The 17,919-nt window shown below is 41.2% G+C and overlaps 1 long non-coding RNA gene across 1 annotated transcript in view; it reads right to left on the reverse strand.

Annotated features, from left to right (window-relative positions):
* Window positions 1–537: 537 nt before the first annotated feature.
* The window catches only part of LOC136847411 (uncharacterized), a 22,767-nt gene continuing 5,385 nt past the window's right edge, over window positions 538–17,919 (reverse strand). The window contains exon 2 of the long non-coding RNA XR_010855737.1: window positions 538–1,761. This is a non-coding gene — a long non-coding RNA (uncharacterized lncRNA). The remainder of the gene's footprint in view (window positions 1,762–17,919) is intronic.

The raw sequence follows: 17,919 nt of genomic DNA on the forward strand, positions 1-17,919 counted from the left end.
ATAGTGAGGACATACAGTATAGTAATTCAGTAAGTGACAGTAGTTTTAGTGAGGACATAGTAATTCAATAAGGAACAATTTTTGAAAATATAGTTCCAAACTAAGAAAGCTACATTATTTTAATGGTCTGTTTAAAGTCCTCATAAAAAGAGAAAAAAAGAGGAATGCAATAGGTATGTGCAATGTGACAGAAAAATGGACAGACAGAAAGAGCAGTTTTGAAGTGGCCACCGATTTTTGTTTTTTTACTATTCTTATGTCCAAGAAAAGTTTTTTCCAAGCAGTTGAATAAGATACAAGGACATGCTCTAATTATGTTTTACTGAAACTTAATCTAGTTGTGGGAAAGCGTTCACAGTAGCTTGCTTCCTCAGTAATAAAATTTTTCACTCGACCTGATGAGATGAGGGTTGTGGAAAAGAGCAAAAGGCAACGATTTAGGCAGACCCATTGCATTTCTTATTTGAAATTTAACAAACTTGGTACAGCACTGCGCATTGTGTACATTTTTGTTCATTGCAAGGCTTTGAAAATAAGTTATGTAAATCACAACTTTTAATCACATTTATAATGAGTACACCCACAAGGCACTTTTCTCTATAAGACAAAGATATACAATACAGTATAAACGCATTATGACAATGGATAAATACTACATAAACTCATCAGCAAAAACCCTAAACATTTAATCTTTAATCATTCTCTACCCATGACATTCTGTGCCATTGTGGAACTGTGTTAATAAACCAACACAGATGAGATCAATTACAAAATGGCTTAAAAAAAAGCGGTACTAGCGTATTTGCTTGCTTGTGCAGAGTGATGTCATCTAAGCGAGTTCCAGGTAGCTGTTGTCTCGTTGTTAATAAAGTCTTGATTGGTCACTATGCATTTATAGCCTGAATTACCACACAACTCCTCAATGTATAAAAAAGTCTTTGCCTGGATTCCATCATCGTTTATATGCTGAATTTCATTACAGTCATCATCTGGTTCACAATTTGTATTAGCTCTCCGTACATTCACTCTATTTGGTAGGATGTCGTGATTACCATCATTAAAGGAATATATAGGTTCATCTCTTTCAGATGGCGCTATGCGCTTTGAATTACACCTTACCCTACTGTCAGCGTTTATGTAAGTTCTAGTATTTTCTAAATGAGGCGTCTGGTGTTCCAGAGAAGAGGGTTCATCAGATGGTTGTATGTAGTGACCGTCATCTTGATCCCGGTGAGTGCTTCTTTCTTGTTCAGCAGGTATAAACGTCAGATGAAGCGTTGCTCCGGACGTGTTTAGTTGCACGCCATGTTGCTGCTCCACAGAATTATTCTCTTGTGGCTGTGGACTGAAACTCATTGTAGAATGGAAGACATGTGCTATTTCTAGGCTCAGGAGAAAGAATGAAAACAGGAGGTAGAGGTAAACCAAAAATGTTGTTGAGGGTTCGTAACTCCACAGTCCTGGTCTTGCTGATTCCACAATTAGTATCATTTTGTTTTATTTTTCACCCTGTTTGATCAAGTAAGTTAACCAACTGATTGCTTTGGTATGTGTACACAACAGACTTCCTGAAATGACATGTAATCCAGGACTCACATCTAGTTGTCCATTTCTACGTTCACGTCACAATTATTATTTGTTATCACGCAGCTGCAAAATTCAAGTGGCTTGAAACCCTCCACTACCACTGCTCACATGCTGAAATGGTGCTGAAGAATGGCCGTAAACTTGTGCACCTTCTTTGCCCGCTCGCTGCAACACCTGTGGCAAGGAAACAACAGATGTATATTTTGCAAAAAGTATGAGCATACCATTTAGAATGCAAATTTGAACGTGGAAGACACAAGAATGCTAAAGAGATGCTCAAAATATTACAGTATATGCCAAAAATTCACACATGAAGTATCACGAAAAAGTGGTACATGTCAAACTGATTTACAAAATTACAATGAATAATTCATATGATATGACTTTATCTATTACACTCCATCAAGTGGGTCGTTTCGCAGGCAACTGTATCCCTACTAGACTGCTCTGTCTTAATGTTTGGAAGACGTACAGTAACGAGATTACATAAAAAAGATGAGTCAGATCTCCTACTAAAGTACAAAATGAAGAAGAAAAACAATGGCAGCTATACTGGTGTTCCACACAGGTAAAGAGGAATTAAAGGGAACAATAAAAAGACGTTTCTTGAAGAGGCAAATGTGTGGAGAGATAAATGCATCTTATCTTATAGACTGCCATATTTTTATTAGTGAGAGTAAATGTATCTTTGTCACTGAATATATGTAATTCACCATACACCTTTTCCCATTAGAGGGCGTGGCTTCAGAAAAGTGAGGTGATTTGGCTCACTGAAGTCCCTTTAAGGTGAGATCGCCAGCATTATACCTTTTTTCACCCGTTTTGTGACCCACCGCAATCCACTAATTCCTGGTACTGGTAGCCCACTGAATCCATCATGAGAACTGTCACTTTACCAGCAATTAGAGTTGGATTATATTATATATATATATATATATATATATATATATATATATATATATATATATATATATATATATATATATAGATATAGAGAGAGAGAGAGAGAGAGAGAGAGAGAGAGAGAGAGAGAGAGAGAGAGAGAGAGAGAGAGAGAGATCGGGTCTGATCAATAATGAAAGCTCCATTAAGATTAATGTTTTAAATCTTTCAAACACTAAGACTCGTCATGATTTCTTGGAATTTAAAGTAGCTTCAAGATTTCCAAAGTAGTACAGAGTCGAACCACGTTCAGAGTTGAATACATCCCTTTTACCTGCTCTTCAAAACGTCGTTACCAGTGAATAGCAGAACAGCTGAAATAACAGTTATACCACACCTCGTTAGTTTTGACTATATTGTGTTAAGTGTGTGCCGAAAGGTTTCGGAAGTTAGAGAAAATTCATCTCAGTGTTGTCTATGTTAAGCGCTACCAGACTCACAAGTGTTCACCCGGATGTATCAGTACGAGAGTCATTTTCTTTTTATTTTTGGGTATATTTTCAGGTCAGTTACGAGTCAACATCCCTACCTAGTGTTTCGGTTTAAAGAATTAAAAAAGTCGGTGTCAGGTTTTGCAATACTGATTATATGAGTAAGAAGCCAGCGCTCGGAAGGATCCCTCATAAATAAAAATAAATTGATAAAAATCATAATTTACTCATCACTTTTTATTTTAGAAGGTAATCAGTAAAAAAAAAATAATAAAATATATAGGGCACGCTTGTCGCTTGCTACTAAATTTATTGGTGTCTGGTACCTAACAGGCCTTCAAGCACTCCTTTATATACAGGCCACAGAGTTAAGATACCTTTTGGGTACCAGCAGTAATAAACTGATAGATTTTAGTAAATCTTTCATACTCTAGAGGAAAATTCTATCTGATTTGATCGCATTCACAAAAAAAAAAAAATCATAGATCTACGTATTTTACAAAGTACGTAATTTTTCTAGGTGTCAAGGACTGTCTAGTCTTATCTTTATCTCTGTTGTACTTGAAAGGCGTTGTTATTGTTTTCCGTAGTGGCCTTATCACAGTCACAAGTGCTTTATTTAGTTAGTTATCAAGAAATATTGACGAAGATGACATCTATCTGGGATCCACACCGTGTTTTCGCAGTACTAAGTTACCGCATAATGCTAAGTAACCGATAAGGTCTCACAGTGATTGTTCAAGTTCTGTTGTGTGATAACAAGTGACAATGGCTCTTGAACTATAAACAAGATTTGGCAGACCCATAGGTAAAGATAGTGTTATAAAGGCACATATAATGGTAAGACTGTCCGTGTGCATTTTGCCGCCAAAGTTTGCAAAAGTATTCAATAGTGATGGTTGAACTGAAATTGCCTAAGCATTTGTTCATCTTTAGCAGTAAAAAAAAAACTTGTCCTGTAGCCTACCTCCCCAGTTAACAGCAGCACAAGGCAAATGAGCTACTACTTAGTTATACTCTAGATTCCGCCAGCTTTGTGCTGGCACTGGCCCTTGCTCTTCAGCAGCCCGTAACAAAATGAGCACAATGAAAGCTTAATTATTGCTCTTTGTGATATGTAATGAAGTATAATATATTCATAGCACGAAGTATTAATTTATGAGCTTGGAAAGCAGCAATTTTTTCTTTTTCCATGAACTAGGCCTATGCATGTGACATGTAGAAATTTTTGTTGGAGCACAGCGTTCAGATAAGTAAACATATTTATTTGATAAGAAGTATGCAGTAGTACTCGACCAAGCCTAAAAGCACAGGTAATTGTACGAAATTGCATTTGGTATCACATTATGTTCAGCCCCAACAAAAGCACCAAAATTTGTGCATGTTGTTACCTGCGCTGCCAATTTCATTCATTTGCTACTACAGTATATAAAAACATTTTGTATATTAACAGCAGTGGTGAAATATACTCAAAACATAGGAGAAGCAAATGTGTATAATCAGATAAAAATCACAAACTGAGAAACGGTTCAGGTAGAAAGCCTGGAAATGTGGCAGTGATAAATACCTTTCCTACCCTAACCTAACTTAGGTTGCTGTTCCGTACTGGGCTCTGGGAGGGCACCTAACTTGTGTGTTCGCGTTTAAGATTTTTAAGCAGTTGAAAATTGTCGGTCCATAATATATAGTTTTCAAAGTATTTTTCTCATATTTTGGTATAATAAATTGGAAGTTTTTAGCGTCCATGGGGAGCTATGCATCGAGCATAAAAGGCTTTTGAATGAAAATATTAAGTCTTTATAAACTCATAAGACTTTTTGATAGCCTTCAAACTTCGTCGCTGGGGGAAAAGTGGGAAGTTTAAAAAGACAGATGCGTAAATTGAGAAAAATGGGAACTTTCATTGGTGCAAATGTTACGAAGCGATTATGTAAAAAAAAAGCATACAAGTGGCTGGAGAAAAGGAAACAGAAAAATATATTGCATATGTGCTATTTTTCCATAAAAATATTGTAAATAAAGATCAACTGGGATTTATAAACGTTGCAAAGCCTCTCAACTTTAACAAGGAAACAGATTAATTACTAGTAACTAGCTGTCTACTGTATGAAGAAAATTACGCCTCAATCATTATCATTTGATCATTAGATTCTGTTAGGGTGTGATGTCAATATCAGAATTTAGGCATTTTTTTCCTTCAGAAGCAGTCATATATGGATTCTGCCATCATATACCCTTTATACTATTCATGTCATGGATAGGTTTTTTTTATTAGGACATTTCTTTCAAGGATATTTACAAATTTCACAAAGATTTTGCTTTGACAGTAGCCTAAATATTAAAGACCTAACCTAATTTGAAAAGAAAGTTATTATTTTCAACAGTCATATAAAGAAAACTTTCTTAATGGAACATGAAACATGAAAAATTTTGAATAACATAAATTACTCATACTAACATTGAATTCATTTAATTTGTATTGTTGTCAGTTGGGGAAGGTTTAAAGGAGTCTTCTCCATTATCCCTGAGTGCCGGTCTTTGGTAGCAGGGAGAGGAACATGTGACAACGCTTTGGGCATCAATATGGATATTGGATACTCTGTAAAGTCACCAATTCGGCGCCAGGATAGTGTTTCGGCGGCGCCATTAATTAAGTCTCCGCTGAGCTTGTTTTCTATGGTGACTTCCCGTTTTCTTCAAGCTAAATTAGTCACGCCTAAAACGTGCCAGGTCACGCATTTTAATCATTTTTACTTTATGGTATTTATACGAATGTCACACATTGTGTATCACATGTTTCTTCATTCACAGGCATCAAGACTGTATCTATATTGTGTCTCTGTATGTTTCGTATTGTAATTCGTACTCGTTCACTGTATATTATTGTTTATTGTTTCGACCTCAGGTCACAGTCAATTCCATTGTCTCTCACGGCCCGGCGCGTCAGTCGGCCGCAATATAAGCCGCCTGGATCTGTAATAAACCAGCAGTAACCTTTACCTGCTCGTTTCTTTGACACCCTTTACAGTGGTGACCCCGGAGTATCCCGGAGCCATTAGCGGACTCACACGGCGACTCAGTCTTGGCTCCAGGGTTTCTCCAAAAACGCTCTTAGCGGCCTAAACACGGCGCTGTAACCAGCGTTTGAGCGTGCTGACTCTCGTCGGCGTACCCCATCAGCGCCACTAGCGGAACCACACGGCGCACGAAAGTGCGCACTGACGCGAGTATCCTACTCCAGTAAGGGGTCAAAGGGAGCGAGCATGGACGCGGATATCCCCTCCTTCATGCAGTTAAACGCGGACCCGCGGACTCCGAGGTTTACCTACCTCCCATCGCAGCCGCGCCCGCCCCGCATCGAGGCCCTCCCGCAACTCCACACCAGCGCCCGAACACACGACGGCCGGGCAACACAATCGCGGGCCGCCCTCACCCTAAAGCTGCCGCGTTTACGCAGGGCAACCCATCGAGATGGCTGCGAGGGTGGAGAGCCACTTCAGAATCGCGGACCTCACGGACGAAATCCTACAGGCCGACACAGTGCTCAACGCCCTTCCGGAGGACGTGTACAACAAATTCATCTCGCGGGTACCCAAACACTCACCTCACATACAGCACTACAAAAAGTTCCTCCTCGAAGCTTGCTCCTGCCCATCGCCGAGCGGGCCGCCCGTGCTATCGACCTTGCCAATAACCCACGCCACGACCTCGATCCAAGAGACGCTTGGGGCATGGTCGTAGATCTCCTGTCAACACCAGTCTCGGGTGACACGAACAAGCGGCAGGAGATAAGCTTCGTACGGGAAATTTTCCTTCGCCAACTCCTCCCGGAAGTACGCAACCAGATCGCTCACCCCTACACCATGCCTGTCGAGGACCTCATAGAGGCGGCACAACACCTCACAGACTCCGTCAAGGCTTCACAGCGGCTAAAACCGGCCACTCAGCCGGTCAGCTCCGTCCAGCCTGAAGAGGACGTAGAGCAGCCCGTCAACGCCATCGCCAACAAACGTCCACCGAACCACAGTAGACGGTGGTCCCCGGGCTTCTGTCGCTATCACAAGTGGTTCGGAAAGGACGCCCGAAACTGCCTGCCGCCCTGCTCGTTCAACCGTTCAAAAACGGGGTGGCGGCGGCCAGCAGGACAGGCCGCCATGGCAGCCGAAGAACCCAGGGCCTCAAAAACAGTAGGTTTCTACGTCCGCGACACCGTCTCCGGCAGGATGATGCTGGTCGACACAGGAGCCTTCAAGTCGGTCTTCCCAGCATCCAGAGAGGACCGCAACCAGACACCAGACCCGGCCGCCTTCCTGACGGCCGCCAACGGAACCCCCATCCTCTCCTACGGCACCAGGCTCCTGTCGATCTCCATCCTTGGCCAGAATTACTCCTGGGACTTCATCGTCGCGGACGTAGGAACCCCACTCCTGGGGCCGATTTTCTGGCGCACTTCGGCCTGCTAGTCGACGTGGGCGCAGCGCCTCGATCCCGACTCCTGCCGGTCTCTCCCGTTAACGGCGGGACCCAGACCCACCATCAGCGCCGTCGCCCCACCAGTACGCACACCTTCTGTCGGAGTTCCCGAGGTGTTTAAGCCCGAGCCGCCAAGTCCCCGGGCCCCAGCCAAGCACGGCATATACCACCATATAGTGACTAAAGGGCCCCGACACATGCGAAGTTCCGCAGGCTTCCCCCTCAGCGCCTGCAGGAGGCGAAAAAAGCATTCGCGGAGATGGAACGGATGGGCATCTGCAGGAAAGCCTCCAGTCCATGGGCCTCCCCCCTCCACATGGTGCAGAAACCGGACGGCTCCTGGAGACCCTGCGGCGACTACAGACGGCTCAACATTGCAACGGAGCCCGACCACTACCCTCTGCCCAATATGCAAGACCCACGGCCTCCTTTCACGGGGCCAAAATATTCACTAAATTGGACCTTCTTAAATCTTATTTTCAGGTACCTGTTGCGCCAGAGGACATACCAAAGACAGCCATCATCACGCCCTTCGGGTCCTATGTGTTCGCCTTCTCCACCTTCGGGCTGAGGAACGCCGGGGCCACCTTCCAGCGGCTCATGGACAGCATCCTGGGGGACCTAAAATTCTGCGTCTGCTACGTCGACGACATTCTCATATTTTCCAGGTCTCACAGCGAACACCAGAGGCACATCAAAGCAGTCCTCCAGCGCCTCCAAGAAAACGGCCTCGTCGTCCGTTTTGACAAGTGTACATTCGGCGTCCAGAAAGCAGAGTTCCTGGGTCACGAGGTATCTCCGACAGGCGTCCGCCCTCTTACATCGAAGGTGGCAGCCGTAGCAAAGTTCCCGACACCCACCTCCATCAAGGCCGTCCAGGAGTTCCTTGGGATGGTCAACTTCTACAGGCGCTTCATCCCGGGATCGCGCACACCACGGCCCCTGACGGAAGTCCTAAGAGGTCAACCGAAGTCCCTGTCTTGGGGACCCAACCAGCAGCAGGCCTTTTCCCGGACGAAGGCCGCCCTCACCAAGGCAACCGCCTTGGCACACCAGATCCCAAGGCTCCCCTCCAGCTGACGACAGACGCCAGTAACGTTGCCTGCGGTGCTGTTCTGGAGCAAATTATCAACGGCGCCCCAGCCCATCGCCTTCTTCAGCAAGAAGTTCAATCCCGCAGAGTCCCGGTACAGCACCTTCGACAGGGAACTCTGCGCGATGTCCCGCGCAGTTCGGCACTTCAAGTTCCTCCTGGAGGACGCCCTTCACAATCTTCACAGACCACCAGCCACTGGTTCACGCTTTCACGAAGCAAGGGGACGCATGGTCTTCCAGACAGCAGCGCCACCTCTCAGCCATAGCCGAATTTACCTGTTCCGTCAGGTACCTCCCGGCAAGAAAAATCCCGTAGCAGACGCCCTCTCCAGAGTCGAGTTGAACGCAGTGCAGCTTGGTGTAGACTACCAGGACCTTGCCAGAGAACAGGCCGCCGACCCAGAAACCCCAGCATACCGCACCGCCATCACATCCCTCAAGTGGCGGGACGTGACCCTCGCCCGGAGGTCCCAGCCTGCTCTGTGACATCAGCACAGGCCAGCCCCGCCCTTTGGTTCCAGCCTCACGCCGCCGCCAGGTATTTGACATCATCCACGGCCTCTCACCCCTCCGGCAGGACCACGGCCAAACTGCTTTCAAAAAGTTCGTCTGGCACGGGTGCAAAAAGGACGCCACAGCCTGGGCAAAACAGTGCCTGCAGTGCCAGACCAGTAAAGTGGGTCGTCACACGCAGTCGGGGGTAGGCGAGTTCCCACAACCAGGGCGCCGCTTCGGCCACATCCACATCGACGTCGTCGGGCCCCTTCCCCCATCAGGCGGATCCAGATACCTCCTCACGGTGGTAGACCGTTCAACGAGGTGGCCCGGCCACGCCCATGCAAGAAGCCACCGCCAGCGGCGTGCGCCGAGGCCCTGCTCTCCAGCTGGGTTAGCCGCCTGGCGTCCCGACCACATCACAACCGACAGGGCCCCGCTTTCCTCTCCGAGCTGTGGTCTGCCCTGGCTCAACTGCTGGGAACCACGCACCACACCACCACAGCATACAACCCAGCGGCCAACGGCCTGGTCGAACGGTTCCACAGGTCCTTAAAATCATCCCTCATGGCCCGCTGCACCGCCGAGGACTGGAAACATCAGCTGCCGTGGGTCCTCCTCGGGTTGAGGACCGCCCCCAGAGCCGACGGCACCCCATCCGCAGCTGAACAAACCTATGGGGAACCCCTCGTGGTGCCGGGAGAGCTCGTGACGGATGATCGCCACTCCCCATCTCTGCAGAGGCTCCGCGACGTGGCGGCAAGTTCGCGCCTTGCAGGCGCCATACATCGACAGAGCAACCACCTTCGTGCCGCCACAGCTGTCATCCGCCACCACGTCTTCGCCAGAGTCGACGCCGTCCGTCCACCACTAACTAAGCCCTACAGGGGACCCTTCCCGCGTGCTGGAACGGAACAGCAAGGCGTTTCGGCTGGCACTTCCAGGCAGGAACGACTGGGTTTCCATAGACCGGCTAAAGCCCGCCTTCCTGTCGGAGAGTCCCGGCAGCGTCGCAGCACCCCCTTCCGCCCAAACGCACTCCAGCACGCCCTCACCACCGCAGGGCGCGGCCGCCCCAGGAAGGGACCGCCCAAACAGCAGCCTCACAGGCAGGAGGCCCTCAGTTATCCTCAAGGAGCCGCGGCACCCTTCAGCGTCCCACCAGGTACAGGGGATTAATCAGACGCGTCCCTCGTCTTGGGAGTATTTGTAAAGTCACCAATTCGGCGCCAGGATAGTGTTTCGGCGGCGCCATTAATTAAGTCTCCGCTGAGCTTGTTTTCTTTGGTGACTTCCCGTTTTCTTCAAGCTAAATTAGTCACGCCTAAAACGTGCCAGGTCACGCATTTTAATCATTTTTACTTTATGGTATTTATACGAATGTCACACATTGTGTATCACATGTTTCTTCATTCACAGGCATCAAGACTGTATCTATATTGTGTCTCTGTATGTTTCGTATTGTAATTGTACTCGTTCACTGTATATTATTGTTTATTGTTTCGACCTCAGGTCACAGTCAATTCCATTGTCTCTCACGGCCCGGCGTCAGTCGGCCGCAATATAACCGCCTGGATCTGTAATAAACCAGCAGTAACCTTTACCTGCTCGTTTCTTTGACACCCTTTACAACTCTGTGAAACGGTGACAACATGCAAAGCCAAAATTGTTGTTGCATGTGCTTCTCCCTGCTACCAAAGATTGGCACTCGGGAATAATGGAGAAGTCTGTCCTTTAAACCTTTTCAACTGACAACAATACACACACATATATATACATACTATATATATATATATATATATATATATATATATATATATATATATATATATATATATATATATATATATATATATATATATATATATTATATATACATACACATATATATACATATATATATATATATATATATATATATATATATATATATATATATATATATATATATATATTTGGGTGTAAATAACATATTGGCTCAACTAAATGATCAAGTCCCTTTTATTAAGTTTACACTCGAGTTAGAGAAAGATGAATGTTGAACTTTTTTGGCCATTTATATTAAGAGGGAACCTTATAATTGTAAATTTAGTATTTATAAGAAAAAGACAAATAATTTGACATATGTACAGTTATTCAGGGCATCATATATATAAATATCAAAATTTCTGTTTTTTCATCGATGTTTCTTCAAGCTTTGCGAGTAGTCAGTCCTGAGTTTTTAGCTCAAGAATTCAAATCATCAGAAAAACAGGAAGAGATCTATGCTATCTAACCCACATTATGGATGTTTGTTACAGTACAGATATAAAGACCTTCAATGAAAAATCGGAAAGAAAAAAAAGTTTCCTCAAACACACTTTGTTTGCACATTTTATTGGATTGAAGATGTAAAACTTTTTTTAAAAATTGTTTAATAGAGTGGATTTCCAGGAACTTGTTGGAATCCATTATGATTCAGTTAACCTGAAAGAATAACTTAAATTTAAGCCGAGGATTATTTTATTTTGACCCTGTAGTAAAACAGTTGACCATTTTGTGATCTCCCAACCTTTTTGTATTTCCTTAGGACTTACAACCAACATATATAGCCTATACGCCCTTGTCTCTGTATATCTATAGTTGCTGTGACCATGTCTTGGTAATAAGACGAAAGTACTTAACATCTCATTGTTTCACTTTTCATCACGTTTTTACCTTTTTGTGATTAAAATTTGAAAAATATATATATATATATATATACATTATATATATATATATATATATATATATATATATATATATATATATATATATATATATATATATATATATATATATATATATATATATATATATATATATATATACAGTATGTGTGTGTATGCATATATTAATTCGGGCCATACACGGTATATCAGCAGCAAGTTGTCTAAGCGTAAGACAAGATGAGAGAGTACAGTATATTTCTGAGGAAAACAGAATTAAAAATCGAGATTGACGTAATTCAGACTCTCTCTCTCTCTCTCTCTCTCTCTCTCTCTCTCTCTCTCTCTCTCTCTCTCTTACTCAAGTGTATCAGTACTCTGAATCGTGGGGTCCGCTAACGAGGTTTGCGCAGCGTTTGAAGTAATTGTCCAGGTGTGAGGTACCTTGATCCGAGGCAGTTGAGCGTGAGCGGTTTGCCTATTTATCATCTATGTATGTGCCATGAAACCTCCCTCCCGAGAGGTTTTCTTAGATGTCTTTATATGTGCCGGGGCTGACGGAAAAAAAGAAGCCCGAGAAAGATGGAGGTTTATAAATATGGGTGAAACGGAAGCTGTAATCAGGGTAAAAGATATAAGAGGATATACTACAAATTTGCCTTTTGTGTATTTATCCTAGTTTTCTTGAACCATATTTCTGTAACTAGTAATTTATATTAATTTATTTAAATTATGCGGGTTGAAATGCAGTGACACGACATTATGGTATATTCTGTTTTTGCTAAGAAATACTACTCGGAAACATACCTAGATCTACAAGCGTTTATGAGAGAGAGAGAGAGAGAGAGAGAGAGAGAGATGGGGGGATGGAGTTGACCTTAACTTTAACGATCCCATTTCTATATAAGTGTTTTATCACAAACTTTCGGTTTTCAATTGATATGAACAGAGAAAGCCAAGGACGACCTTCATCTGACGTAAGATGCCGAGTGGAATCAGAACGGTTTTTTGGTTTTAAGTTGATTAAAGTTACGGATTTACAAGTAAAATTCACGTAGATGACTTCTTCTTAGGCGCAATAAATGTACATACTTCAGGAATAAACGATTCATTATGTACTTACATTCCCGTAAAAATGACTGGAATCGTTTTTGTGAGCATCTCTTATCTGTCGAAGCAATCTGTGAGATATTGTATCACTGGAATTTTTTTTTTTTATATAGGACAAAAGACAAAGATTTGTGTTGACGTATACCGTAGTTATCTGTGTGAAAGTTTTTTTATATATATATATATATATATATATATATATATATATATATATATATATATATATATATATATATATATATATATATATATACACGACTGGGGAGGATTTGATTATTCTTATATAACAACATCAGGACCTTTCTATCATTTTACCAATGCATTATCCTTACTTATAATCATTAATGTCCTTCCATAGTGGAACAGATAAAAAGTCTTGTTGAGTGTGTGTGTTTACCTGGTCATTTTGCTGCCGCATGAAAACGGGCTTGATTATCAAATGCACAGAACATTCCTCTTAAACAAACAAACAAAAATCCTTCGCCTGTGTCAATATCATCAACGTAGGTGCACTCAAGTGATACACATACAGATACAACACCTAGACATACTTAAGCGTACGTCCAGTACCACAATCTTTCATTTTTTCTCCGATAGCTAAGATTGACTGATACAGCGTTACGTAATGAAATTTACTGATATTTGTTATAAACCTTGTAGTACTAGCGTATCGATCACTCGAGCTTTTTCCTTCACACCACAAGCGAACAACCGTAGGTGGCTCAGTTCAGTTCATGACAGAAATTGCAGTAATTTTAGATTACAGAAGTGAAATCCTTGATATATATAATGAATATATATATTTATATATACAGTATATATATATATATATATATATATATATATATATATATATATATATATATATATATATATATATATATATATATATATAGATAGATAGATAGATAGATAAATAAATCCATCGTAGGCCTCTATATAAAAAATCAACAGTTGGACCCAGAGAATAAATTAGACAATGACCTCTAGCGCCTTAATACTTAACTGCTGAATCGTGGATAAACCAACAATAATAACCTCTTCATGCACCCACAGAGGAGGTTCATGAGTAGAGCTTCGAATTCTCGGTACCTTTTCCTAATCATCTATTGAGGCCTCATTAGGTCTCCCCTCATCTTGTACATTTATAAATTGTGCGTGAGTGTTGAAATAAAATCAAAATCTCTCCTAGGTCTTAATGCTTAAACAACCCCAACTGTTAACATCCTAAACGGCAGACAAATTTAACCGTAAATGGAAATCGATGCCTGTGCTCTATTCTGAAACACTACATGACACTGAAATCGCCTTGTGCAGACCCATTATGCGTATCACCGACCAGGCAACAGACCAAGCGACAGGCTTTACCCCCAAGCAACAGACTGAGCAACAAACTTTACCCCCAAGCAACAGACTAAGCAACAGACCTTACCCCCAAGCAAGAGACTGAGCAGCAGACTAAGCAACATACTTTACCCCCAAGCGACAGACCTTACCCCCAAGCAAGAGACTGAGCAACAGACTTGACCCCCAAGCAACAGACTAAGCAACAGGCTTTGCCCAGACTGTTGATATGGGAGCCACCTCGCGATCAGATTAGTTTAGACTTTGGTTTACTGGTCTGTTAGGACTATGGTTCCAAAGTTAAGAAAGTTTAGTATTGAATGTTTAGTCTGTAGGCGAAAGGTAAACAATGTGGACTTTCTGACGACGACCATAATCTTTGCGACGAGCTATTGCATAAATAAATCAATCCACATGACCCCTCAGGTGTGTGCAGTTGTGTGGTATTTATGACTGTTTGTGTTTATGTGCGTTTTGTGCCTTTTCTTTTTTTTTTTTTTTTTGCTTGATTAGAAGCCTAATAGATTAGTTGGAAATATTTTCGTATTTATATAAAAATACAATAAAATACCCTAGGTTAAATACGTAATGGAGTTACACTGTGAAGGGTGTTTAATGATTTTTTCCCAGTTATCTAACTAAGTGCTCACCTTTGTGGTTTGGTCCACTTATCGTCTCAGAGATCAGACTTTTCTTTTTTCGTTTTCTAAAGTTTTCCAAAGTTCGTAGCGGTATTTTACGCAGGCAAGACTTGAGTATAAGTGGTGTATGTTTTATACAAAATATTTCCAGAATATCCAGTCTGTTCTGGAAATTGTCACAATTTTATTTTCTTGTACATTTATTGTTTTCAGAGGAATAGTCCAAGTTTATTGGGTATTTGATAATAAATCGCTTACCACTGAAGTTAGGTGTACACACACACGCAAATAATATATATATATATATATATATATATATATATATATATATATATATATATATATATATATATATATATATACGTATATATATATATATATATATATATATATATATATATATATATATATATATATATATATATAAAATTCTGGGTTGCATTTGTAATTTCAAACGAATGTATGTTAGTCGATACTTCCATGGATGTTTGTAAGAAAAACATTGGAACTCTCTTCTTAATGCCGTCTCCTAACTCATACCGACTTTTTCTTTCCCCGGTTTATTTTATTTATTGCCTTCTGGCCAGGTCTAGAAAAGGGCATTAGTTTCCACGCCCCATTGGCCTCTGCTCTTTAAGAAAATCCACATGCAAATAAAATTCAGGTGCTCATGTACGTACTTGTTTATTTTATTTGCAGTTGCTCGGTTGTGGAATTAAAATTATACCCTACCTCCGTGAGTGTTTTGGCAACGTTAACAAGATCTTGAGTGTCATGCCAACTTAGACGTGTCGTGACACTGTGTATACATATTGTAGAACTTAGCATGTCGCCAATTTAGTGGATATGAATGTCTAAGATATATGATTCTTTATATGCAGGTATGCTCATAGATTTCTGTATTATGCACGTGCTCATTCATAACATATATATTGAGAGAGAGAGAGAGAGAGAGAGAGAGAGAGAGAGAGAGAGAGAGAACCTACACAACATTAACCTCTTCGCATACTTACACGGAGGGTTCATCATCAGTGCACTGAATTCCTCAAATTCAGGTGGAAGGTGTCTAACGTAAAATGGGTCTAAGACTAATGGCATGCTATGTTCCTTTGGTTATTTAAGGAATTTTTTGGATGAGTTAATACGAGAAGTCAGAGAAAGGACATTAGATGTACGTACAAAGTTGTGTGTTAAGAAAGAGGGCAGAATATTGTGAGGATATTGTTGTGTATAAAGTTAATTGGAGATAGTGAAGAGAAACTGCAGAAATAAGTGAGTGTGAGTTTTATGAGAATAGCGATTGCAAGTAAAAGAAAGTTTGTACGGGTGAATGAAACCCAGGAAGATAGAGCGGTGAAAATGGATGTGGATGATAGAAAAATGGGTCATTGATTAGTATAGATATTTGGGAATAAATGCGAAGGACCTTGAGTAGGATTGCACTAGAAGCGATTCAGAAAATTGGTGAAGCCAGAAAGGTATCAGGTTGTGTGCCATATAGGCCTAGATGGAAGACAATATAAGCCAGTAGCGAAAATCTTGTGCAGTTCGGAAGTTTTTTTTGGGGGGGAAAGGGGTGTGCTTAAAAATAATGTGCATATCTATACACATTTTGATTATTTATGTATATATATATATATATATATATATATATATATATATATATATATATATATATATATATATACTGTATATGTTACAGACAGAGAAATAGAAATATGGATGGCTTTAGTAATGGTTTCACACACACACACACACACATATATATTTAGTAATGTGTGTATATATATATATATATATATATATATATATATATATATATATATATATATATATATATATATATATATATATATATATATATATATATATATATATATAATTAAACAAAACGACTAAGCCCTAAGATGATTTCGACAATTTATTTTTCAAACGGTCATTGTTACGTCATGTATTAGCTAAGCAATATTTACAGGTTTATTTACATGCGCATGATAAGGAGTCAAGGTCGGAGATACATATCTAGAAAAAGAGAAGGGGGGGAGAGAGAGAGGCGGGGGTTGGAATTGATCTGTTGGTTCGTGTTATGAGACTTATTGTAAGAATAGCCATAGTTAGTGATATTAATCTTTAACTCAGCCTGTTATCAATTAACTACCCAAAACGTGAACCGAAGGGGTGTTTATTTTAATCTTTGTTTCAGTTTTTATAGTAAAGTTTTGATACGTTATTCAGTAAATATAAACCGATAAAGTATCAGTAAATTTTTGTTACTAAGGGGATATATAATACAATGAGTCCGAACTAACGAATAATAAAGCCGATAGGCTAATCATGGAGCTAATCATGGAAGTGCACCGTAAGCGCTAATTGGATAACACTTTACTGATGGAAGAAGCAAAGCGATTAAATCATAGTCTATGAAAAGGTCCTTAGCGTTTACTCTTTGGACCTTTGTCTGATATTAAGGCCAGCTCATGAAGTATACTATCTCTCGATCTCCTTCAAGATAGTCTTAGTCATCGGTTATCTTTGAGAAGGGAAGAATTAAACCGTGTCACATGCTGTGGGTATACCCTGTCTAGTGATATCAACGTAACCCACTTTTCGAATTGTGTTATGACAACAAATGAACAAGGTAATGCCACGTCTAATATAGATGTCCCTGTTCTTTAATCATATCGCCTGTGCATGGTAAGCGTGATATCAGTGTCTTCATGACAAATCCGTTCGGATTGTGGACAAGACGACAAAGCAAATACGTAACCGTGTAATCACTGCGACCAACCTTCGATTTCCAACACATTTAATGCACAGCTATTCCTGACAGTTTATCAGCACGAACATCGCTATATATGTCCATTTGTTGTATAATCGTTCTAAAGTACCTGTCATCTACTCGTATGTAGTTTTTCGCATAGCCTATTCGTATCATCGGCGACCTGGGGCTAGACTTGAGAGAGAGTAGAGCGAAAGCACCACGTGAATTTGATGAATCTTTGATGTCCAACATTTCCACTCCATTTGTTTTCGTTCGCTCGAAATGTCAGACGGGATTCGGCGTATTGAACGAAGCATTATTGGAAAGCTAAAGACGAACATAGAAACTGTACG

Source organism: Macrobrachium rosenbergii, chromosome 16, assembly GCF_040412425.1.
Source record: "Macrobrachium rosenbergii isolate ZJJX-2024 chromosome 16, ASM4041242v1, whole genome shotgun sequence".
NCBI classification, from domain to species: Eukaryota; Metazoa; Arthropoda; class Malacostraca; order Decapoda; family Palaemonidae; genus Macrobrachium; species Macrobrachium rosenbergii.